A 24,547-nucleotide genomic window follows, 5' to 3' on the forward strand; every position below is an offset into this window, starting at 1 on the left:
GAGAGAGCGCATGCAGGGAGAAGAGGGTATAATAAGAATGGGAACCAAGAGCATCAGAAGCCAAGGTTGAAATTTGGCAACGTGACTCCCTACAGCCAACATGAAAACAGGAGCCTAACACTAAGGATAGTGTGACAAGAACATGTATCTAGAAATATCAAGCATACCCAAGGGTCCCTAAGGTTCTGTCAGGCAAGCACTCTGGAAAATACTTCCTACTGGGCTGGCTGGATCTCCCCTCCTTTCACTCTTCTGTGAGACTCCTTATCAGAGTTTCTTGCTGACATTGGGGCAACTGTTGGCAGCTCAATACATCAGCAGCCCTGTCAAGGCTGCCAACTATTAAATAGTATCAAAATCTTCAAAACCAAAACAAACTTTTCTAAAGCACTATCAGTTGCCAAAGGCTGTTTACTTATTTTTTGAATAAAGATGTTATAAAAAAAATTTTATCACAGGATTTAAAAATCCACCTCATAGCCAGTCATGGTGGAACAACAGAGGCAGGCATATTTTTGTGAATTCAAAGCCAGCCTGGTCTACACAGTGAGACCCTACCTCCAAAAAACAGGAGGCAGGGGGATGACATCATCAAAGACCACCACCTACCTCACCAGCCTTGCCACTTTTCCACCTTCATCATCTCAGTTCCTATTCTTATTTACTTCCCCAAGTAGTTAACCCTGCAAATTCAATCTTAGCTAGTACAGTTAACCAATATAACTATCCATTTACTCATCTCCTAAAGATAATATTGTAGAATTAAGGCTGTGTCAGTTTGCTTCTGACAATAGCATCAGCTTTCAGAAATGCCTATTGTCCCACACCTACAACCATTTGCATCACAGGGTTCCATTTAACCCAAAAAGTCCAAGTTACAAGGTCGGGAAGATGTTTCTTCAGTAAGTAGAAATAGTCATACACTGAAAATATGCACTAGTAAGCTGACCTGATGCAAAAGATGGCGACCCCTAGGCAAAGAAAGGTATTATGTGCAAATGAGCAAGCTATGTCAGGGGGGAAATCGTGGTGGACTTCTCATCTCAAGAGTGTGTACTAGGTTACATTTCAATTTCACTTCATCCTTACAGCAAACTGCTGCAGGAAGTCTTACAGCTTGGTTACCTGCCTACTGGGCGTGGCCTCTTATACTATGTATGCTGATCAGAGAGCCCATGTCTGCTCTCTTTTCCGGCCTCTCTGTTCCAGTTGCCGATTTCGATTTCTGATCTCCGTTCCAGCAGAGGATTCTGGTTTGCGAGTTTACCCATAAATAAATAACAACCTATTTCTGAGTTAGTGTGGGATTTCTTTTAAGCGTCCTTCTTCAAGCAAACTGTTAAACTAGTCAATGATAGTGATTAGACTATATAAAGAAGCTGTATGCTAGAACTTCAAGTCAGCAGTGAAGTCAATTAATGGTACCATGAAAGTTTTGTCAGCCAATGAACAGCTGGATCCCAGTCAAAGCCAATGGCAAATGATCTAGTTAAGGATTAAAGAACTATGGATGGGTGTTTCCACAGAGAATGATCAAAGTAGAAAGGAACTATGGGAAAATGAGAGTACTATCACTTGGAAAATGATCCTTGATATTACTGCTAAAGTCAGACATAAACAGAGGATACCACATCCACTCAGATAATTCTCCTTAAAATATTCTTACACTGCCCATCCATGACCCACTGTTCATCTCCAAATATAAGATACTAGGGCTGTAATTACATTTTAATTTGTTAAATTAAAAACAAACTCTTGATCTTTCTAGCCTCAGGTTATTGGCTACATTAGCAGTTTCATGTATGGGTTCCATCTCAGGGTGGACCTTAAACCAACCAACAAAAAAACAAAAGCCCAAAACTCTGTATTTATAGCCCCATTTTTCAAGATAGTCTCAATGAGACTCATTTCTATTATCTAAGAAATATTAGTCCCTAATTGTAAAAAAATCCAAAACCCCTTCTGGATAGTGATCATCTATACCAACCAAGGACCTTCTACATAAGAAATTCATATATCCTTCCAAAGGTCCAGCTAGGTATTGTTTTACAGCACTGTTCCACAGACATCATGTAAAAGCTTCAGCTCTTTTTTGTTTGTTTTTTGTTTTTTTCAAGGCAGGGTTTCTCTGCAGCTTTGGTGCCTGTCCTTGAACCAGGCTGGCCTCGAACTCACGGAGATCCTCCTGCCTCTGTCTCCCTAGTACTGGAATTAAAGCCACCACCGGCAGGCTAAGCCTCAGCTCTTAACATACATGTTCAGTCAGTACCACCAGATTACTTTACATAGGATCTGTTATCATTCAAAATTAATGATAACTTCGAACTCAATATGGCACATTAGCATTTAAAATTACAGGCACTCGGAGTTTTACTTTTTTTTTGGTTGTTGTTGTTGTTGTTCAGAGTTTCCCTGTGTAGCCTGTCCTGGAACTCACTCACTCTGTAGACTAGGATAGAGATCTGCCTGCCTCTATCCCCCCACCCCCAGTGTTTCCATGTTAGGATTAAAGGTGTTTCCCCAAGTGTGTGTGTGTGTGTGTGTGTGTGTGTGTGTGTGTACCTGTGTGTGTGTGTGCCTGTGTGTGTGCGTGTGTACCTCTGTGTGTGTGTGGCATATGCACCTGGAGATCAGACCAAGGTTTCCAGGTGTTTTCCTCTATCGTTCTCTGTCTAGCTGCCCTGAGACAAGATTCCTCACTTAGCCAGAAGCTCCTGTTTTGGTTAGGCTGGTTTGCCAGTGATCTCTTGGAATCTTTCTGTCTCTGCTATCCTCCCTCTAGTGGTAGAGTTATAGGCATGGGCAGCTATACCTGGCTTTTTAGATGCGTGCTGGGAATTCAAACTCAGGTCCTCATGCTTACAAGGTACTCTTAACCCCACTGGCCTTGACTTTTTCTTAAGATGTTTGGAGATGTAGAGTTTACCTTTTTAGGACAATTTTAAAAGGCCCAATTACACATAAGATTTCAGAGACATGACAAAGAAAAAAACTATATAGGTTCAGAAACCTCTATTAGAACCTGACAAAGATTCCACTAAAAACAAGGTACTTCCTTCTGCACTAGGAAATGGAAGGGCAACCCCACAGCCTGAAATGAAAACACAAGCAAGTTTTCTAAGACAGATCCCTGGGAGAACACCAGGCAAATAATAAGCTGCAACTAAACACAGAGCTAGGAGCTAGAGAGATGGCTCAGCACTTACAAGCACCGACAGCTCTTCCAAAGGTCCTCAGTTCAATTCCCAGCAATGACAAGGTTGCTCACAACCATCTATAGTGGGATCTGGTGCCCTCTTCTGGTGTGCAGGCATACATGCAGATAGAGTACTCATGTATATAAAGTAAACAAATCTAAAAAAAAAAAAGATGAGCCAGGTGGTGGTAGTGCAAGCCTTTAATCCCAGCACTTGGCTGGCAGAGGCAGGCGTATCTCAGTGAATTCGAGGCCAGCCTGGTCTACAGAGTGAGTTTCAGGACAGCCAAGGCTGTTACACAAAGAAATCCTGTCTCGAGAAAGCAAAAAATAAAATATAAATAAATAAATAAGCACAAGGATACAACAAAGTATGATCTGTGTTTAACTCTGATCCTGTGCTATAGGAAAAGTAACTTGGGATGTCCAAAATGGCATGAGTCAAGGAAGAAAGAACACTGCCTGTCTTTTATTGGGACTGTTACTATTGCCAAAGCCTCAAAGGGATACAACAGTTAAATGAGATGTGATGCAAACAAATAGCAGAGTATATGCTCAATAACTAAGTCCCCCTTTTCTAAATCTGTTATGCTCACTTTTACTTTATACCCTTGCCAAGAAGAACAATGAGCTCTTCAAGACCAGCTTCAATGAATTGAATGCACTCACAGAACTAAGTTGTTTTGATAGCAAGCACTTCCATTGTGTGTACTGGGCCTTTTATTGCCCATACCTCACTCCTCCACCCCACACCTAATGTGAGCATCTGCTTCTAGAACAGCATTACTTTACTCAGAGGTTCCAATCATCTTACTGTTAGTCTTGACATCAGCTGGTGCTCAATACATGACTGCTGGCTGGACAAAGCCTTTGGCCTCTCTATCAGGCTACCTGCTTTGTTTTTGGAAAGCCATTGGGGTTTCTGCTCAGCTAATGGAGGGATGAAGGCAAATAATCAGGATTTAACCAAACTAGTGAATGAATTTAAAATTTATTTATTTGTTTATTAAGCATACAGTGCTGGCAAGGAAGGCACCAGGTCTCATTACAGATGGTTGTGAGCCACCATGTGGTTGCTGGGAATTGAACTCGGGACCTCCGGAAGAACAGCTAGTGCTCCTTCCCCTCTGAGCCATCTCTCCAGCCCCCTAGTGAATGAATTTTAAAGGATTAGTTCTACTAAGTCTTGATCGCCAATTCATCAAAGTCAATTTCAAGACAAAAAGACTCACTAATACTGGTATTGGCACAAGAAGCTAATATTTCCTACCCAGAGAACACAACCCTGCTGCCCTTCACCCATGCAGGCTGGTAACTATTATCTTAAAAGGTCAGTGAATGGAGAAGGAAAATAGAAGATGACTCCAGCCCAAAGAAAGCTCCACATGTCTACAATTTTCCTACTTATGTCTAATCCACAAAATTACTGTCAGCAACAACAAAAGTAAGGAACTAAACCTAAGGACAGGTAGAAATAAGACAGGTACAAGGATTCCAACAGAAATAAGGGGATCTCTCAAAATGAAGGCCCAGAGGGTGATAGCTGTAGGAAAGCCAAAACAACAACAACAATAAAAAAACGTGAATTACTGCCAAATGGGTTTGTGGTACTGAGGAGTTTTACAGTTCTGAAAAGGAGAATGAAATGTGGGGTAACTAAGGGTAAGATTAACTGATGGCAAGAAGATAGAATGACAACACAGCTCTTTATTCCAGAGAAAGCCAGAACTTACACCTAGGCCTGCAGATCCAGCTGAGAATACTGTATCACCACGATAGTCTGATGCAAGCAGCAATTATGAAGTGACTAGATTGAAAAATGGATGCTGGGTGGTGGTGGTGGTGCACACCTTTAACCCAGGAGACAGAGGCAAGCATCTATGTGAGTTCGAGGCCAGTCTGGTCTACAAAGCCAGTTACAGGACAGCCTCCAAAGCTACAGAGAACCCTGTCTCGAAAAACCAAAAGAAAAGAAAAAAGAAAAATGGAAAAACTGGTTTATGCTAGAATATGAAAATAGACCTTCAGATTTCTCAGGGCCAAGTGAGATTGATTATATCATAGTTTCACTGTTTTGTTAATAGACAAAGAATCTAACTCCTAAGCCAAAGACAATGTAATGCCAGGCATAAGTATCTGGAAAGAATTGTTCCCTTGAGACGCTCCACAAGCCAAGCTCTGAAACCAAGAGCAGCTTTTCCAGAAGCTTTTCACACAAAATACTTGAGACACCGGCATAGTTTCCTAACATCTCAGGGGAAGAGTCAAAGTTGGGACTAGTCATGCTTTTGCCCAAGGTTATACCACCTCTACACTTCAAAGTTTACAGTAACTTCAAAAGGACCCGCTTGCTTGCAAGTGAGTGACTGCTACACAGGAGCCATGTGCTATACTATCAGGAGGACAAGCTAACTCACTCTATAAAATTAACTCATCCAAGAGTTCCTGGGGATTTAAAAGGGAGATTTCCCTCCTTTTGTCCTCTGTTCTCTACATATGGCCCAGGATGTAAGATGTCCCCCTATGGTATAGAGCCTCATGTCACAGTTCAGACTAATTTATGTAAAGGGACAGGATAACAGCCCACCTACTCTTCTCTTGAGTCATAAGGTCTTTTTTTCCCTCTTTTCTATGTATAAAAAAGAATACACAATTCCCTTTCAAATTTTTTTTAAAAGCTCTGTGTGTGCATGTGCAGTATGTATGAAGAGGTCAGAGGACAACCTCAGGTCTCAGTCCTTGTCTGAGATAGGGCCTTTTGCTCTTTTTTACTGCACCGGTCAGGCTACCTGGCCTCAAGATTCTGAGGAGTACCCTGTTTCCACAGCCTATCTTAACATCCAAGTGCTAGGATTACAGACTTGCAGTACTCTGTCCATCTTCTGGGGATCCACACATAGGTCCTCATGCTTGCTGACCAAATGCTTTACCCTCTGAGCCATCTACAATGTTAGAATCTTGTCTTGAAATGGATGCCTCTCTAGCTCTTTGAATGGTCTAAACCATTTTTCCCCCCTGGAATCTAGAATCCAGGAGAACCTAAATACAGTTTCTTTTCTTCCTGTTGTCATAGTTACTGGGGCAACTGTAATAAGGATGGGAACTTACCCAGACACAGAAAAGGAGCTGGTGGCTCTATGTGTGAAGGCTTCCAACTGGGAATGGTCTAATGATTAAACCAACACTTCTCTACACCAGACATAAGTTTTCTAAATGCTCAGCTGGAGTCTCTGCCAATGAGCATTGCTTTTTAAAGAAAAAACAAAAATGCCTTTTGATGTGGGATCCCCTTCTGTATGCTGTGATTACCACTGATTAATAAAGAAACTGCTTTGGACCTATACCAGGGCAGAACAGAAGTAGGTGGCGAAAACTAAACTGAACGCTGGGAGGAAGAAGGCAGAGTCAGGAGACACTCTGTAGCCCCACCAGAGACACACATTTAGGATGTAACTTTACCCAGTAAGCCACAGCCATCTGGTGATACACAAATTAATGGAGATGGGCTAGTTTAGGACATAAGAGTTAGCCAAAAATATGCTTAAGCTATTGACCAAATAGTATTGCAAATAATATAGTTTTTGTGTGATTATTTTGGGCATCCGGGAACTAACAATAGCCTTTATTCTACATGGTTCCTCTGTACCAAAAGAAGATAACGAAAGTTGGCGGTGGTGGCACATGCCTTTAATCCCAGCACTCGGGAGGCTGAGACAGGCAGATTTCTGTGAGTTAAAGGCCAGGCTGGTCTACAGAGCTAGTTCCAGGAAAGGCTCCAAAGCTATAAAGAAACCTGTCTCTGAAAACAAACAAACAAACAAACAAACAAAAAAGACCAAAACAAAACAAAAGAATTAAAGAAAGTTAATATGTACAACCTATGCTATTTCTAAGTCACAGTCAAAGTGGGGGATGCAGCTCAGTGTCAGACTACTGACCTAGCTGGGCAATGGTGGCGCACGCCTTTAATCCCAGCACTCGGGAGGCAGAGGCAGGAGGATCTCTGTGAGTTCGAGACCAGCCTGGTCTACAGAGCTAGTTCCAGGACAGGCTCCAAAGCCACAGAGAAACCCTGTCTCGAAAAACAAAAAAAAAAAAAAAAAAAAAAAGACTACTGACTTAGTAATATTTGACACTGGGGTTTGATCCTTAACATTGAAAACAGAACAGAGTGAAGTCGAAATCATATCTGTTTCTAGTAAAACAAACAAAAACCACTGAAGCTAAAATTTTTAAAGTTGATGGGTTATGGAATAAGGATAATAGCTTTGAGAGAGAGAGAGAGAGAGAGAGAGAGAGAGAGAGAGAGAGAGAGAGAGAGAGAGAACAGTATTCATTTATAACAATGATGCAAACCTAAGCACTCTCAGCGGATGGACACTAAGTGAAAAAAGACATTTAAGTCTTGAGCCCTCCCCACTGTCACAATGTTTGATAAGGTGTTTGAAAGATTCTAAATTGCATGTACATCTGCTGACATACGAGGCAACTTAAAAAACCAAAACATAATCCATCTTAACAGCAATATGGCAGAACCAGTAGTAACATGTGTTGTTAAAGAGACACACTCTTCTCTTACAACAGCGTAACAGGAGCCACAGTGCGCAGTGGGAGTAGTGCAAACCTGCAGCAGGCCCTGGAGAACTGAATTGTGGCAGACCAGAATAATTTAAAAGTGACCACACTGAATAAAACACCTCCTGGTGCTGATCCTAAGCAGTTGGAAGAATGGCGACAGTAAGGGAAATTGGGTCCCATGCTGTTTGGTCACTCTCGTAGTGCAAACCAGGGTTTAAAGTGAATCAATTACAAGATGACAATCTAGAAACTTACTGGCAATGTGATGGCTCTCAGCTCATTTAGTGAACATCCAATTCAGCAACTTGAATTGATGGAACCAAATGGCTGGATTCATGTTCCTTTAACTGACAATCATGAGAAGCCAACTCGCATGTTCAGAAAACAGATCACTGTTCTAGCCAATCAACAAAATAGAAGAGACACCCACATGAGACAGATTAAGATATACACACCAGTGGAAGAGAGCTCCACTGAAAAGTTCCCTAGATGCACAACCACTGATTTTTGATGTATTGTTCAATACAGTGACTTGAAAAATGGGACAGAAGTGAAATAGACTTTGTTTTACTCTGCCATTGAATATTGTATCAAGTATCTTTAGTGATAAATCATGTTATTTTACAATTTTATATACATTTAAAACATTTTTTTTTTTTTTTTGGATTTTGAGGCAGGGTTTCTCCGTAGCTTTTTGGTTCCTGTCCTGTAACTAGCTCTTGTAGACCAGGCTGGCCTCGAACTCACAGAGATCCGACTGCCTCTGCCTCCTGAGTACTGGGATTAAAGGCGTGCGCCACCACCGCCCAGCACATTTTAACTTAGATAAGTAATTTTTGGTAATGCCTGTTTTCCTTATACAATAAAGCTCATATATTTTATATTACAAAACAAACAAAAAAACCCCAACCCACACAAAATGTCCAATGGCCTTCCATGGGCCACTCCAGGGGCTGAGTGGCCCCAGAAAGTACTCCATGTAAACTGGTGAGTCAAATACACTTACAGCACTGGACACACAGTTACCTCTGCATGTGCTGGCTGCCTGCAAGCACTCAGCAAGAAAAACACCAGAATACTAACAGCTCACAGCGGTGACATTGCTTAGCTTCAATTATTCCAACACTGGCTGGTTCGAGAGAATCATCCAACTACAGAAGCATCAAGGGCATGTGGCACATGTCTAGCTCACATCTAGGGCCATAGGAATCATTTAATTTCCTTTCTCTAACAGACAAAATTACTCAAAACAATAAAAGCAAAAAAATCCTCCAGTTCTTCCTGCTGTCTCCACTTCTTCCTGCTGTATGTCTTCTGGTTGCTGTCAAAATGGACAAGTTCACAAGACTCAGGAAAGTGATGTGGTCCTGGCTGGATACTACTCTGGACATAAGCTGTCACTGTTAAGAACACTGATGACACCTCATACCATTTCTTCAGCCATGCCTGGAACTTGAAACTGACAGTCACTCTGTGCCCTATTCTGTGGATATTCTCATGGATAAAATTCTCATCAACAAGAATGTTTTCAAAGACAACTCTGAAAGGCAAGGCCAAATGGGAGATCATGGTCAAATTTGAGGATACAAAATGGACAAGAACAATTAGTTCTTCCAGAAGCTTGTTTTAAAGGGTTTTGTTACATTCAGAGGTTTTTATGCCTAAATCTGTCTTTGCTATATATCTCTATTCTGACCATACATGGCCCCTCCCCTACCATCAAACTCAAGGATCAATTACTCCAAAAGGCCTGTGGTGGTCTAAATGCACTTGACCCCTATAATCTCATAGAAAGTAGCATTATTTGTTGGAGTGGGTATGGCTTTGTTGGAGGAAGTGTGTCACGATGGGGGTGGGCTTTGAAGTTTCCTATGCTCAGGATACTGTGCCCAGGGTCTCAGTTAACTTCCAGTTGCCTGTAAGATGTAGGACTCTCAGCTACTTCTCCAGCACCATGTCTGCCTGCACGCCACCAAGCTCTCCACCATAATAATGGACTGGACCTCTGAAACTGTAAGTGAGTCTACCCAATGAAATGTTTTCCTTTATAATGTCATAAATAAATAAATAGATAAATAAATAAATAAATAAATGGTTTTGTTACTTGTTTCCATGATTAAAAATTGGGGGCTTCTACCACATGCCTAATAATGTACAGCCTCCAATAATTACAATAAAATACAAGTCAACCTTCTTTTTTAAGATTTATTAATTATATATACAGCATCTGTCTGCCTGTATCCCTGCAGGCCAGAAAAGGGCACCAGATCTCATTATAGATGGTTGTGAGCCACCATGTGGTTGCTGGGAATTGAACTCAGGATCTTTGGAAAAAGAGTCAATGCTCTTAACCTCTGAGCCATCTCTCAGCACCCACGTCAACCTTCTTTTTAGGTTTTTAGGTTTATGATCCTAGTACTTGATAGGATAAGGCAGGAGGATTGCTACAAATCTTAAGTCACCCTGGAATAATAAAAAAAAGTTTCCACCAGCCTATAGGTGAGACAAGAAAGAAAAGACACACGAGGGGGGGGGGGAGATTTTGTGTAAGATAAAGACTAGAGACTCTTGCTATTTTGGGTTTCTTTACAAGTACCTAATAGGATATAATTTGCCCAGTTTTTTTTGTTTGTTTTGTTTTGATTTGATTTTTTGAGACAGGGTTTCTGTGTAGCTTTGGGGCCTGTCCTGGAACTAGCTCTTGTAGACCAGACTAGCCTTGAATTCACAGAGATCCACCTGCCTCTGCCTCCGAAGTGCTGGGATTAAAGGAATGAGCCACCACCACCTGGCCTTAAATGGTTTTCTGAATACAGAGGAAAGAAGCCTTCAAGTGGCAGGCAGGTCCAAGGCTTCTAAATCAGAATTGTAAATTGTTTTTAATTTCCATAAAGTCTCTTTAGTCAGAAAAACAGAAACTAACAGAAACTAAAATAAGAATAACTAGCATCAATAGCTAAGTAAGAAAAGGGTATTCATTCTGAATGGTCCTGAGAGTCAGTACTTAGAATGTGGACAGGAATCCACACAGAAACCCTCACTGTGCTGTGAGCAGGCTGTGGGACAGGCATAGACCATGTACCCTGGGACAGGTCCCAGCTCATCTGCTTCCAATGAACCTAGATATGAACTAGGTTGGCCTAGGGTAGGTCCTGGTTCTCTGTAGCTCACTGGACTGGCTGGCCCTGAACTCCATGTCTCTGCCTCCCAAGTACAGGGATTAGAGGTGTATGCCGCTGGCACACCTGGCCAAAATTAGTAACTTTTGAGCTATAAAAGATACCATCGCCTCCCTTTCCGTGTCTCTCCCGAAGAGGAAGCTTCTGCCTCTTTCTTTTCTCCCTGCTTCTCCCCTTCCCCCTGCTGTTTCTCTTTCTCTCTCTGCCCCTCTCTGCTCTTTCCCCTTCTACCCTTACCTCCCATAACCCACTAAATAAATACCCACTTTCTCTGAAAAAAAAAATCACTTCTGTGCTCTACATACAACCCCCATGCACTATGCATATTATATATTTGGCAAAACATCCATACCTAAAATACTTAAGTAGTTTTTATATATAACTCAATAATAAAAATTATTAATTATCTAATTAAATACAGAAAAAGGCTCTGAATATACCCACAGAAGACATATAAATGCTTATCAATAAGCACATAAAAAGATACTCATCATTATCTTGAAAGAAGACAAGTCAAAAACCACAATCAAATACCATTTCATACCAGCTATAATGGGCATCATTTTTTTTAAAAATTGAGAATTAACAAGCATTGTAGGGCTGAAGAGATGGTTCAGGGGTTAAGAGCACTGGCTGCTCTTGCAGATGACCCAGGTTTGATTTCCAGCACCCAAATGAAGGCTCAAAGATACCTGAAACTTTAATTCCAGAGGAGTCGATGGCCTCTTCAAGCACCAGGCATGCACATGGTGCAAAGACCACGGTACTTAATAAAAGAATAATACCACTCCTCTTAAAACAAAAACAAACAAAAAAACACCAAGCACTAGTTTGAATATAGCAAAATTAGAAACCTTACACACTGCTGGTAAAAATGACTGAAGGAAGGGCACAGTAGTTAACAGCACTCACTGCTTTTGCCAAGGACCTGAGCTCCATTTCTAGAACCCACATGGCTTACAACCATCTTTAACTCTAGTTCTAGCCCTCTTCTGACCTTTGGGAGGCACCATGCACATACACAGTGCACAAACATACATGGAGCAAACACTCATACATATAAAATTTAAAAAAAAAAATAGGGCTGAAGAGATGGCTCAGCAGTTAAGAGCATTGTCTGCTCTTCCAGGGGACCCAGGTTCAATCCACAATGCAGCTCACAACTGTCTGTAACTTTAGTTCCAGGGGACCCGACACCCTCACATAGACATATCCAAAAAGCCCTGGCTCGTCTTGAAACTCACAACATAGACAGAGCTGGCCTCTGCCTCCAAGTGCTGAGACTAAAAGTGTGTGAATCCACACCTATCTAAACACAAAATCTTGTATGTGAATGTGTTTAAGATTATTCATAAAAGTTTATATATATTTATATATATATATTGATATATATATATATATCAAAAGGTATATATACTCAAAAGTCTACCAACTGATAAACTATTAAACTTAAAATGTGGTATATACACACATTGGGATTATTGTTCAGTCTTAGAAAGAAGAGACAGAAAGCATTAGGGACATGCTCCAACCTGATAAACCTCAACATCATGCTGTGTGAAAGAAGTCAGGCATAAGAATCCATAACTTACACAATAGTCCAGAATAAGGAACTCCACAAGTATAAAACTGATGTTTGTTTAGAAATGGAGTACAGGGATAAAAAAGCATGTGCCATAATGCCTTACAGGATTTATTTTATTAATTAATTATGTGTTTATTGTTTTTTGAGACAGGGTTTCTCTGTGTAGTTCTGGCTGTCCTGGATTGTTCTGTAGACCAGGCTGGCCTCAAACTCACGGAGATCGGGTTGCCTCTGCCTCCTAAGTGCTGGGATTAAAGGTGTGCATCACCACTGCCAGGCTTATTTTTTGAGACAAGGTTTCACTGTATAACATTTGCCATCCTCGAACTATGTAGACTAGGCTGGCCTTTGAACACAGTGCACACACTTCCTTGATCTTTCAAGTACTTTCAAGTGGATTAGAGATGACACCATCATGTCTGGCTTGGGGTTTCTTTTTGAGGTAATTAAAGTGTTGTAAAATGGATGATGGTGAAGAATATTTAACTCTATAATAAAAAACCATGGAACTGTACATGTTATATAGATGAACTACACCGTACATGAATTGTATCTCAACAAAGCTATTTTTAAAGAGTTATTCAAATAAGAACAAGTAGGAAAAATACAGTGGCAGAAGATTCTAATTATCATCAGTGTCAAGGGTGTGTGTGTGGACACATGTGCATGGTGTGCACACGCAGCTTATGGACATACTCATGTTGTTATAGAACTCTGTTCTCCAGGTATGGTATGGCACTGATGTTGTCTTGAAATCAGATCTGTTTTGGGATATCTGTTTACACTGTGGAGGTGTGTGGCCAATAGCTAGGCAGGAAGAGGTTAGGTGGGACTTTCAGAGACAGAGAGGACTCTGAGAAGAAGAAAGGCAGAGTTGCCAGAGAGGAAATGGGAGGTGCAAGATGGAAGAGAGGTAACACCATGTGGTAGAACATAGATTTAAAAATATGGGTTAGTGCTGGATGGCAGCGGAGCATGCCTTTAATCCCAGCACTCAGGAGGCTAGTACCAGGACAGGCTCCAAAGCTACAGATAAACCCTGTCTCAGAAAAAGAAAGAAAGACAAAATATGGGTTAGCTAGGCGTGATGGCAAACACCTTTAATCCTACCACTTGGGAGACAGAGGGAGGTGGATCTCTGTGAGTTCGAGGACAGCCTAGTTTACAAAGTGAGTTCCAGGACAGTTAGGGCTGTTACACAGAGAAATCCTGCCTAAATAAATAAATAAATAGTTAATTTAAGTTATAAGAGCTAGTTGAGATAAATCTAAGCCTAAGGCCAAGCTTTCATAATTAATAATAAGTCTAGTCATTATTTGCGTGCTGGTGGTCCAAAGATACTTTGACAAAGAAAGATTGCTACATCAGATCAGTTAGGATTACCAGTACAAAACCCTCACAAGATCTAGTTTATTAATATTTCCTCCTGGAAGGTAGGAGAGGCCCCATAAGGCTTCTCCCCTCCTTGAAGATATAAACAGTTAACAACTGCTGTGACAGAATCTTATTCAGTGGTATAGCAGCCCCTAAGTTGATTATACCCCAATTAAAGCAGCCCCAATTAAATGCATTGTTCTACCAAGTTAAGACTTAGGTGGGATTGTTTCTTTGGCTTGTGGCTGGTGCCCTATCTGGGGTTAACAGATGTTTGTTAATGAGTCTTCAAGAAAAGTCACAAGTGCTCAGGATCAAAACTAAAGCCTCACATGAGTGGCAGCTACAGGGAAAAGAACACAGCTGAGGCCCAGTATATTTACTTTATCTCCCCTCTGTTCAGCTTGTTCATCTGAAGAATAGAAATGGTCCTGACCCACTGTGCAGGGGGACATCACAAATCGACAGATGGAGAGAGGCAGAGTGTACTGCACAAGAGGGAATGGGTCCTAGGATGAGACCCAGAAGTATCATGGTAAAAATGGAAATAGCACAATTTCACGGTGGGGGTGTGTGTCTGTAATCAAAGGCAAGTTTGGTGGGATACGGTGGCCTTCACTGAACATCCCAAAGGCCCAAATTAAAGAATCTAGAAAAGGAGGACACTAGCTATGAATCCAAAATGGGCAAGAGCTCCCATAGAAGGATGGTTCCTTGCACTCACAGACTGCAGATTCACTGTCTCTGTAACTGCCTGAATAAGTTTCAAACCCAAGAAGAGAGCCAAGAGTACTCCAGGAAGGACACTTGATGAAAATCACCTGATTAAAATATTCCAGAGTAGTCTGTTAACAGGGGCTGAAGAAGGGAAGAGAGGAAACCATAGGCTCAGGTTTTGAAGGCAGTAAATTATGGGCTGGCCTAACCACCCTATATGACCTTGGGCAAGTCAAGTAAGGACCTACTCACTGATCCTAAAAGCAATGGGAATGTCTGTCACCTCCTTATCTTGTGTGGGTTTGATGAGATGTCTGAGCTATGGTACTGTGGAATCCCAGGAGACAGCCATCATCTATCAGGGAATTATCAGCACAAATTAGGGTGATTCCCTGCCCATCCTCACCTCATGTTACCTACACTGAGTTGATTTTGCTTATAGAAGGTTAAAGATGTGCACCACCATATCTGCTTTCTGTTAAAAAAATTTTTTATTTAATATTGTATGTGGGGTATCTGTACCATGGCATGCATGTGAAAATCAGAGGACAACTTTTTTTGTTTATTTGTTTTTTGTTTTTCAAGACAGGGTTTCTCTGTCGTTTTGAAGCCTGTCATGGAACAAGCTCTTGTAGACCAAGAATTTTGTCTCAAACTCACAGGGATCCACCTGCCTCTGCCTCCTGAGTTCTGGGATTATAGGCGTGCACTACCACTGCCCAGCATCAGAGGACAGTTTTCTTTTTCCACCTTGTATATTCTGGGGATCAAACTCAGTTCATCAGGCTTGTACAGCAAGTACTTTTACCCTCTGAGCCATCTCACTGCCCACAATTTCTTTTTAATCATCCATTATTGGTATTATAGACTAAACACTGCCAAGTGAGATGCAGCAATGAAAATTATAAATTAGCAAATGAAAATACTACTTTGTAGAAAGAAAAAAGAAATACTATTTCTTAAACTAGTTTGTGAATACACAGGTATACATTACAATAACTGATTTCTAAAATAAAATTTTCACATTTACATACATATATGCTCACACTTATCAGAGAACAACCCTCAGAGTTGGTTATGTTCTTTCACCTGTGGGCTTCAGGGATCAAACTAGGGTTGTCAAACTTGGCATCAAGTATCTCTTCCCACTGAGCCATCCCATCAGCCTCAATCGCTGATTTATTAAAAAGATATAAACTGGCCAGGCAGTGGTGATGCATGCCTTTAATCCCAGCATTTGTAAGGCAGAGGCAGGCAGTTTTCTGAGTTCAAGGTCAGCCTGGTCTACAAAGAGTTCCAGGACAGTCAGGGCTATACAGAGAAACTCTTGTCAGGTTGCGGGGGCAATAAACTGGGCTAAGGGTGTAACTGAATGTTAGAGCACCTAACTAACATACAAGAGACCTTAGGTTTAAACCCAACATTTAAAAGAAAAAAAAAAAAACGGCGGTGGTAGTGGCAAACACCTTTAATCCCAGCACTCGGGAGGCAGAGGCAGGCAGATCTCTGTGAGCTTGAGGCCAGTCTGGTCTTGACAACTGTATTATATACTAAATCTACCCATGGCAACTTCATTACAAGCACAGTCAGCTACTTCATAAGTGATTTTCCTAAGATGTGTCCTGTTTCTGATGCTTTCCCCCAAAGTTGACTTTAAAACCTTAATTCTGATTTCCAACAAAGTACCAGGCCTAGCTCAATGGAAAGATAAGAGATATAACAAAAATTAAATGTTTGATAGTTAGTTGGTAATAAGCAAAGGAAACAAATGGGCACGTTGTTTGTTTGTTTGTAGAGACAGAGTTTCTCTGTGTAGTTCTGTAGCCTGTCCTGGAACTTGCTCTATAGACCAGAGCTGTCCTCGAACTCACAGAGATTCACATGCCTCTGTCTCCAGAGAACTGGGATTAAACGCTTAGGCCACCACTACCCAGCCAAATGTGTACTTTTAAAGAAAAAAGTAATGCCTAAGAAAAAAGGTAATACATAGGAACAAATATTTATGGCATTAACTTGACCTAACAACATCAATAAAAGAAATAAGTCTTTTTTTTTTCTTTTTACAGGAAGGGAACAAAGAAGTAAGGACTAACTATACATACAAGGCACTTGGCGAGTCTGTTGGTTCTGGAGGATAACCAGCCCATCTAATTCCTTCATTAGGACAATACTGACCCAGTCAGAAGTCAGAAAATGACATACAGCCTTGGTCTGAAAGGTCACTGGCTACAATAGGCACCCCAACTAGAGATCTTTAACTCACAGTCAAGCTTAGAACATCAACTTCTGAGTACTTGTGACTATTTGCTTGGCTTGTGTGTACATTCCACCAAAGAAGAGCTACACAGAGCAGCCTCTGACAACCTTGGCAATTCTGTGTCACATAGGCACACACACAGTTCTCTCTCAAAAGACATCTTGTGGCTACCTAAGAGCAAACCTTCCCAGTGGAGTAGAAGCATTAAGTACACTACTGCCCACTGCAATATTTAAGGTTAAGGCTTACAGACTAAGAAAAGGAAGCATCTTCAATCTGTTCTTGTATTTGTCTTCTCTCTTCAGAGATTTTTGTTTTAATCCTGCATCGGGATATTCTGCAATGTGTCTAGAAATAGATCCATAGATGTGTACCAATTTGTCCTGTAAACCAAACACTGTATTTTTTCTAAAAGCTCCTGTCTTATTCCACTTCTAGAAAGTTTTCATAGCTCTAAATCAGAGGTTCTCAACTTATGGGTCACAACTTCTGGAGGCAGGGGGGTATAAAATAACCCTTTTATTGCCTAAGACCACCAGAAAACACCTAACAGTAGCAAAATTACAGTTATTAAATAGCAGTAAAAATAATTTTATGGTTGGGAGGGTCACTACAACATGAGGAATGTATTAAAGGATCACATTAGGAAGACTGAGAGCCACTACTCTAAATAATTCTTTTTTTTTTCTTTATTAAAGATTTATTAATTATGTATGCAGTGTTCTGCCTGTGTGCATACCTGCACCCCAGAAGAGGGCACCAGATCTCATTACAGATGGTTGTGAGCCACCATGTGGTTGTTGGGAATTGAACTCAGGACCTCTGGAAGAACAGTCAGTGTTCTTAATCGCTGAGCCATCTCTCCAGCCCCTCTAAATAATTCTTGTCTTTGGGTGGTGGTGGCATACATCTTTAATTGCAGCACTCAGGAGGCAGAGGCAGAGGCAGGCAGATCTCTGAGTTCAGGGCTAGCCTGGTATGTAGAGTGAGTTCCATGATAGCTAGGGCTGTACATAGAAACCCTGCCTTGAAAAACGACAAATAATGAATGAATGAATGAATGAATGAATGAATGAATGAATAAATGAATTTCTTGTCTCCTATTAAACCCTCTGTGCCCTGGAATACAAAATCAGAACTGGGTCAGAAGCTTAGAGCTGCTCTTTGGGTTACTCAGCTACTCTGTTAAAATATACTGGCACTCCTTTTCACATTCTAGCAAATTCCTCAGCATAGCTTTTACTTCACCAATCCTAGCTGACTTCCTGTTCAACTTGAGTTTTACTTACAAAGATTTAATTTTTGAGTTAAGTGTTTTGGCAGAAGCCTATAATCCCAGCAGTCAATGGCTAGGAGAGAAAGATTGCCACAAAACTCCAGGCCAGCCTGAGGAAAAAACAAAACAAAACAAAACAAAACTGTCTCAAACATTGTTTTAAAATCTAAATCTAATTCAATGCCTGACCTCTAGAGACAGATTCATGCCCAGACGACTGTTCTTGAACTGGTGAATCTCTTGCTGAATTAACCCTCCCTACGGTTAAGGCTACAGGCCTGCCATGTTTCTTCTAGTGTTTCTATGTCACTCCTTCATTCACAGCTGATAGAAGGAATCACTTTTAACCTGCTGTGTTTCACCCTTTTTCTTACCGATATTCTGTTTCATCTTCAAAAAACTTTTTGGAGGAATTATTTTTGAGTCAGGGTCTTACTATATAATCCAGACTTAATTTGAATATGGTGATCATCCTGCCTCAGCCTCCTGAGTACTGGGATTATAGGCATAGAGTACCACTATGGCTTCATCTCCTTATAATTTTAAAGATGTGGTTTTGTTGCTTATCTTTTTTTTCCCTCCTCCCTTTCGAGAATGTTGGGAACCAAACTGGAGCATCATGTATGCCAAATTCATGTGCGTTTGGTTTTTTGTTTGTTTGTTTTTGTTTTTTCGAGACAGGGTTTCTCTGTAGCTTTGGAGCCTATCCTGGAATAAGCTCTTGTAGACCAGGCTAGCCTCAAAGTCACAAAGATCCACCTGCTTCTGCCTCCCGAGTGCTGGGATTAAAGGTGTGCACAGCCTGGCTATGTGGGGTTTTTTGTGATTGTTGTTCTGGGTTTTTTGTTTTAAACCACTGGGCTATACCTCCTGGGCCCAGTTCTCTTTCTTTGGGATCATATGTTTATGGTTTGCAAACTCACAGTCAGATCTAGGTGAAGTTGCAAGCAATGAAGGTGGTTCTCTGCACATACCATTCCTTGCCCAATAGTTCTGTGGTTTCTTTACCAGGATCTTTACAGCTGGACAGAGCAATACTGGTAGTCTTCAGTTATCATGCCTCTAGGAGGCCATGCTGGCTTCCAACTGCTCCAGGATTACCTGAGCAGTGAATGAAGAATGGGCTTTGTTTTGGCTTTTAATCTCCTTTCATATGCAGAAAAGTTCAGCATTCAATGACTACAGTCCTTTCCACGTGGACTACTTTTAGGTCCCATGAGCCTTCCCGAGTAGAGTTAGCTTCAACAGCATTAATGCCTACTCTCTCTTTTTCTCTCTGCTTGTTGTTTACACACACACACACACACACACGTACACACGTACACACGTACACACGTTTTGTTTTTTGAGACTAGAGTTTCTCTCTGTGGCCCTGGATATCCTGGAACTTGCTCTGCAGACCAGGCTGGCCTCGAAGCCAGAGATTTGCCTGCCTTTGCCTCTTGGGTGCTGGAATTAAAGATGTGTGCTACCACTACCCAGCGAATGCCTACTTTCAAACTCAACATGACAGGTCTGTGGTTTCAGCATCAACCTTTGCTCTGTATTTCTGTTTGTCTACAGACTTGTTTATATCTTAGTTTTAAGGATACTTATATTTCTAATTTTCTTTTTATATTTGCTATTTGAAATGGAAGTGGAGTGCTAGGTATTATTAGCACAAACTTTTAATCCCAGCATTCCGAACACAAAGGCAGGGCTACAGAGAAACCTTGTCTCAAAAAAAATAAAAAATAAAAAAAATAAAAAAGAAAGAGATGGGGGTAGGGAGAGAAGGAAAAGAAATAAATGGGGGGGGGGTACTGGAGAGATGGTTCAGTGGATAAGAACACTCACTGACTGCTCTTCCAGAGGACCTGGGTTCAATTCTCAGCACTCATATGGCAGCTCACAATTCCAGTTCCAAGGAACTGACACCCATGGCAAAACACCAACGCACAATACATACATACATACATACATACATAAATGAATGAATGAATAAATAAATGAATGAATGAATAAATAAGAGAGAATTGGAAGAGAACTGATTTAAAGTCAAGTTTACACTCTGAGAAAGTGTAAGAGTGGTAAAGGAGAGTGCCATGCCTTGGGATAAAAAACCAAGGAAACAAGAGTAAGCACAAAACACCTGAGGTAGGTCTGGCACAGTACAGATAAATGGAAGGACAGGCAAGGGGGAGAGGATAGGAGGAAAGGGAAAAGGACACAGCAGCCCAAACCACAAAGAGTTTTGTAAGCCTTTGGAAGGAAATCCGTGGTTAATTCTGTGCACAGAGGTGATGTGGTCTGGAGTGCATTTTAACTGGATTGCTCTGGCTGCTGCTATACTTGGGGAGACTAGGTAGGAGGATAACAGTGGAAAGTGGGAAAGCCAGTCAGGATGCTTGAGGAGAAATGGTAGAAATTTGGAACAGGGTAGTAACAGCAAAGGTAGTAAGAAGTGGTTTTACTCTGAAAGTGATGGTACTACTTCATGTTGATGAATTAGTTATGGATGGGGGAACAAAAAGGGATCAATAATTGACTATCCACACAGAGACATTAGAACCTAAGCAGAAGAAAATGATGGTTTAGGTTTGTTTTGGAGGAAGGCCAGTGCCCCTCCTCCAAAAACCTTAATATTAATTAACTTGCTTTCCAGTGTTAAAAATGGAACCAGAACCTGGAGCATATCAAGGTTCTACCAACGAGCTATACCTCAGTCTAGTCAGTTTTAAACACTAAAATGAATATAAATTATTCTTACTCAATTGCAAAAATACAGTAATTACTTTAAAACTCAAATGAGGACTAAGGACTGTAATCCAGGATAAATAGAAAGCTCTTTGTCTGTTTTTCTATTTTTTTTATTTTTTATTTTTTTTATTGAAAAAAAAATTTCCACCTCCTCCCAGCCTCCTATTTCCCTCCCCATCCTCCCTCTCCTCTCCCCCTCCCCCCACTCCTCTCCCCCTCCCTCTCCGGTCTGAAGAGCAGTCCAGGGTTCTCTGCCCTGTGGAAAGTCCAAAGTCCTCCCCCCTCCATCCTGGTCTAGGAAGGGCACTGGGTTTTGATCCTACTTCATGTTCTGGCTTTGTGGGAGCCTAGCCAGTTTGGATGTTTTTCTATTTTTTAAGACAGGGTCTCTTTATGTAGCCTGGGTTGTTCTGGGGTACTTGTTATGTAGACCAGATTGACCTCAAACTCACAGAAACCTATCTGCTTCTGCCTCCCCAGTGTGTGCCACCAACCTGACTCTCAGAACTCTTAGAACTCAATGATAAGAACATCAACAACCCAACAAAACTACCTAAAAATATTAAATATGTATTAAAACACAGCTATGATGGTGCCCACAATCCCAACAATTTGGGAGGCTAAGGCAGGAGGACTGCAGGTTCAAGGCCAGTCTGGGCTACAGAGTGGGTTCAAAGTCTGAACAAATTTGGTAACTTGCCTCAAAATGAAGAGTGAAAACAGGACTAAGCATATATGTAAATAGGGCATGTGACTACCATGCACAAAGCCCTAGGTTTCCTCTTACACACGGGGTGTGTGTGTGTGTGTGTGTGTGTGTGTGTGTGACTAGGTGTAACTTCACAAAGAGGTAGGGATAGCAAGATGTCTAACAGCATTATTTGAAGAAATGCAAACTGAAACCAAATAAGATACTGTTACATAGCTGCTAAAATATAAAGATATATAAAGTGCTGGAAGAGTATAAAGCAACAGAATGCTTGCACATTGCCTTTGGTAATTCATTTCCAAAAAAGCAAGCCCTTCAGAAAAGACTTTGGTATTTCCAAAGAGTTAGGCCTATCATATAACCTACATATTCTAGTAAGTATTTATAAAAGAGGATGAAAACATTTGTCCACACAAATCTTTTATTTAAATATCCACAGAACCTCTTTTATAAAAGTCAAAAAAAAATGGAAACAATCTAGGTAAATGGATAAATCAATTGTGGCACATCCGTAAAGGGACTGTGATTCAGCAACAAAACACTGGTATTCGCAACGATTTGGATGAACAAATTTAGACTTCTTTTCCTTCTAAAATAACAACAAAAATATGTAATGCATGTTTTTCATTTATATTGAATTTCAAAAACCGTAAACTAATTTATAGCTAGAAAGCATATCAGTGATTGTCAGGTCTGGGGTGAAGAAAATGCTAGACTACAAAGAGACAAAAGACTGAGGGGTGATGGTCTGTATCTTGATTGTAAAGATCAGTGTCACAACTTATGTATATGTACTGCCTTGAGTTTACTACATGCAAGCACATCAATTTTTTTTTAAAAAAAGAAAATTGCTGAATTCAGACCATGAATAAAGCATTCTAGAAAGAGTCCTCAGCTTTATCCTAAAATTCTCACATTGTTGTTGTCCAAAACCACATTAAGTCCTCACTGTAAGGCCCAAAAACTAAACATATCAAATGCAATCCACTGGGCTTGGAGTTTTATATTTACTTTGAGCTAAGAGAAGACAAACTGACTGGGGAATATGTCTTAATGCAGCCAATCACAGCCTCAGGCTCTTGGTGTCTTCTGTGCCCTCATGAAAGCTATTTTAATATCTTTTCTCTTTGAGTGGCAATCAACTCATAATTCAGAATTGGTCATTACAACTCACAATTCAGGTTTCATCCACGGTGTGTGGTAGATGAGCGAGAGAGATGAATATCCTGTGGGACACCCTGCACTTTGAAGTCAAATTCAGTCTAACCCAACACTGCTGAATGCACATTTACACCAGGCACTCTGATCTTCAGCACCAGTCCTTGCTTTTAATCACCCCATCATTTTTGCTCTCAGAGAGAAAGATCTAAAACAAAAGGTATTAGTTTATTTCCAAATCTATCAATCATTTCTTTATCACCTGCCTTGTAGGCACTCAAATAGTTGATACACTAATTGGCTCCCAAATTTCAAGAAAGACAAAACTGCAACCTCAGCTTGTAATAACAACAAACAAGAGAGCCAACATTTTCAAAAACCCTTACGGATTCCCTTGGCCCAAGCTCTCAACTCAACAGCCAGACATCAGCCCAACAAACATCTCTAAATATTGTGCCATCTCAGAGAAAAGGTTTATTGCAATGGATGTGATCTAAGAAAGAGTAAGTACCATTATCTAATGAGAAAGAAATTTACAAGTTTATATTCTTACTGAATAAATTGACCAAATACCCTCTTAGTAGACACACACTGTAACAGGTACTATAGTGACACAGTAAAGAGGGAGTCCCAAGGATTCAACTGTCCTGTGGTTCTGAGGAATGAGAATCCTAAGCTGAAATCCTATGGGTATAAGCCTTATCTTGAAACCAGTGCCATCAAAGCAAAACCTCAGAACTACAAAACTCCCAGTGTTGGAATTTGGAAAGCACTGTCATTGGCTCTAAATCATAAAGCCTAGGGTAGTGATAGACCAAGATGAACTATGTATACCAACCACGCTCTACAATTCTAACTTCGAACAGAGAAAGAAAATGCCAGTCCCAGTGGAACTAGTGGCTCATATTAGTAATTCCAAGATTATAGGAATTCAAGGTCAGTCTAGGCTACAGAATGAGACCTTGTTCTGGGAGGATGGCAGGAAAGGAGGAATGAAGGGAAAGAGGGAGGGAGAAAAGAGCCAGTCCTGGAAGAGAGAAGGGGAAGAACTAAGAAGCAGCTGTTGAGTTTTGTTCAACTTAGTGTAAGGAAATGTGTGGGGGTTGGGGAGGTATAAAGGAAATGGAAATTAAGGCTGTTAAAATCTTTGAAATGTTACTAAACACTCTACCTATAGGAAGACTTCCAAGTACAAGCAGGAACTACCTATTACCACTCCCATCTTACCAGTATCATATGCTTGTCTAGTGCCTTCTATTTTGTGAACTTCATGGATTATTTTACCAGCTCATTTCCCTTCAAGACAGCAACTTGTAAAGAACATATTCCTCCCTGAAGTGTGACATCCTTTGTTTCTATGTCACTCAGGATAATCCAGTGGTAGATGTGTCTGCTTTTCTGCCCTGAGAAGGAAGACAATATCTCGGCCCCATCCTGCCTGTTCTGTGTGTCCTCCACAGGCAGTAAGTAGAATCAACCGTGTGTGCTGTGTGGTTCAAGTCATGTTTAGAGTTAGAAGTCCTGTCTATAAAATAAACATGAAGTTAAACTCCAGTGCTCAAGACCAGTAAAAATGCTGAGCTGTGAAAGAGGCTCAAGGCTGTTCCTTGCAATTCCTTGTTCCTGGCAGTAGCCTTCAAGCTATTTCACAAAACATAACCTGAAAATTATTGATTTTTCTCAAAACACAGGCCATAGACACTGTTAATCCAGAGAGATTCAAGGGAGTCTATAGGTGGGCTTGAGAAAACAGACATTTACTCTAACATAAATTAGAAA

The 24,547-nt window shown here is 40.8% G+C and overlaps 1 protein-coding gene and 1 pseudogene across 4 annotated transcripts in view; one reads left to right on the forward strand and one right to left on the reverse strand.

Annotated features, from left to right (window-relative positions):
• LOC101987930 (E3 ubiquitin-protein ligase ZNRF3) overlaps window positions 1-24,547 on the reverse strand; it is a 262,088-nt gene that overhangs the window by 168,963 nt on the left and 68,578 nt on the right. The gene's annotated exons all lie outside the window — the stretch shown is intronic.
• Window positions 5,479-8,285, forward strand: LOC101999648 (annotated as a pseudogene).

The sequence above is a fragment of the Microtus ochrogaster genome, unplaced genomic scaffold (assembly GCF_000317375.1).
Source record: "Microtus ochrogaster isolate Prairie Vole_2 unplaced genomic scaffold, MicOch1.0 UNK6, whole genome shotgun sequence".
In the NCBI taxonomy this organism is placed as follows: Eukaryota; Metazoa; Chordata; class Mammalia; order Rodentia; family Cricetidae; genus Microtus; species Microtus ochrogaster.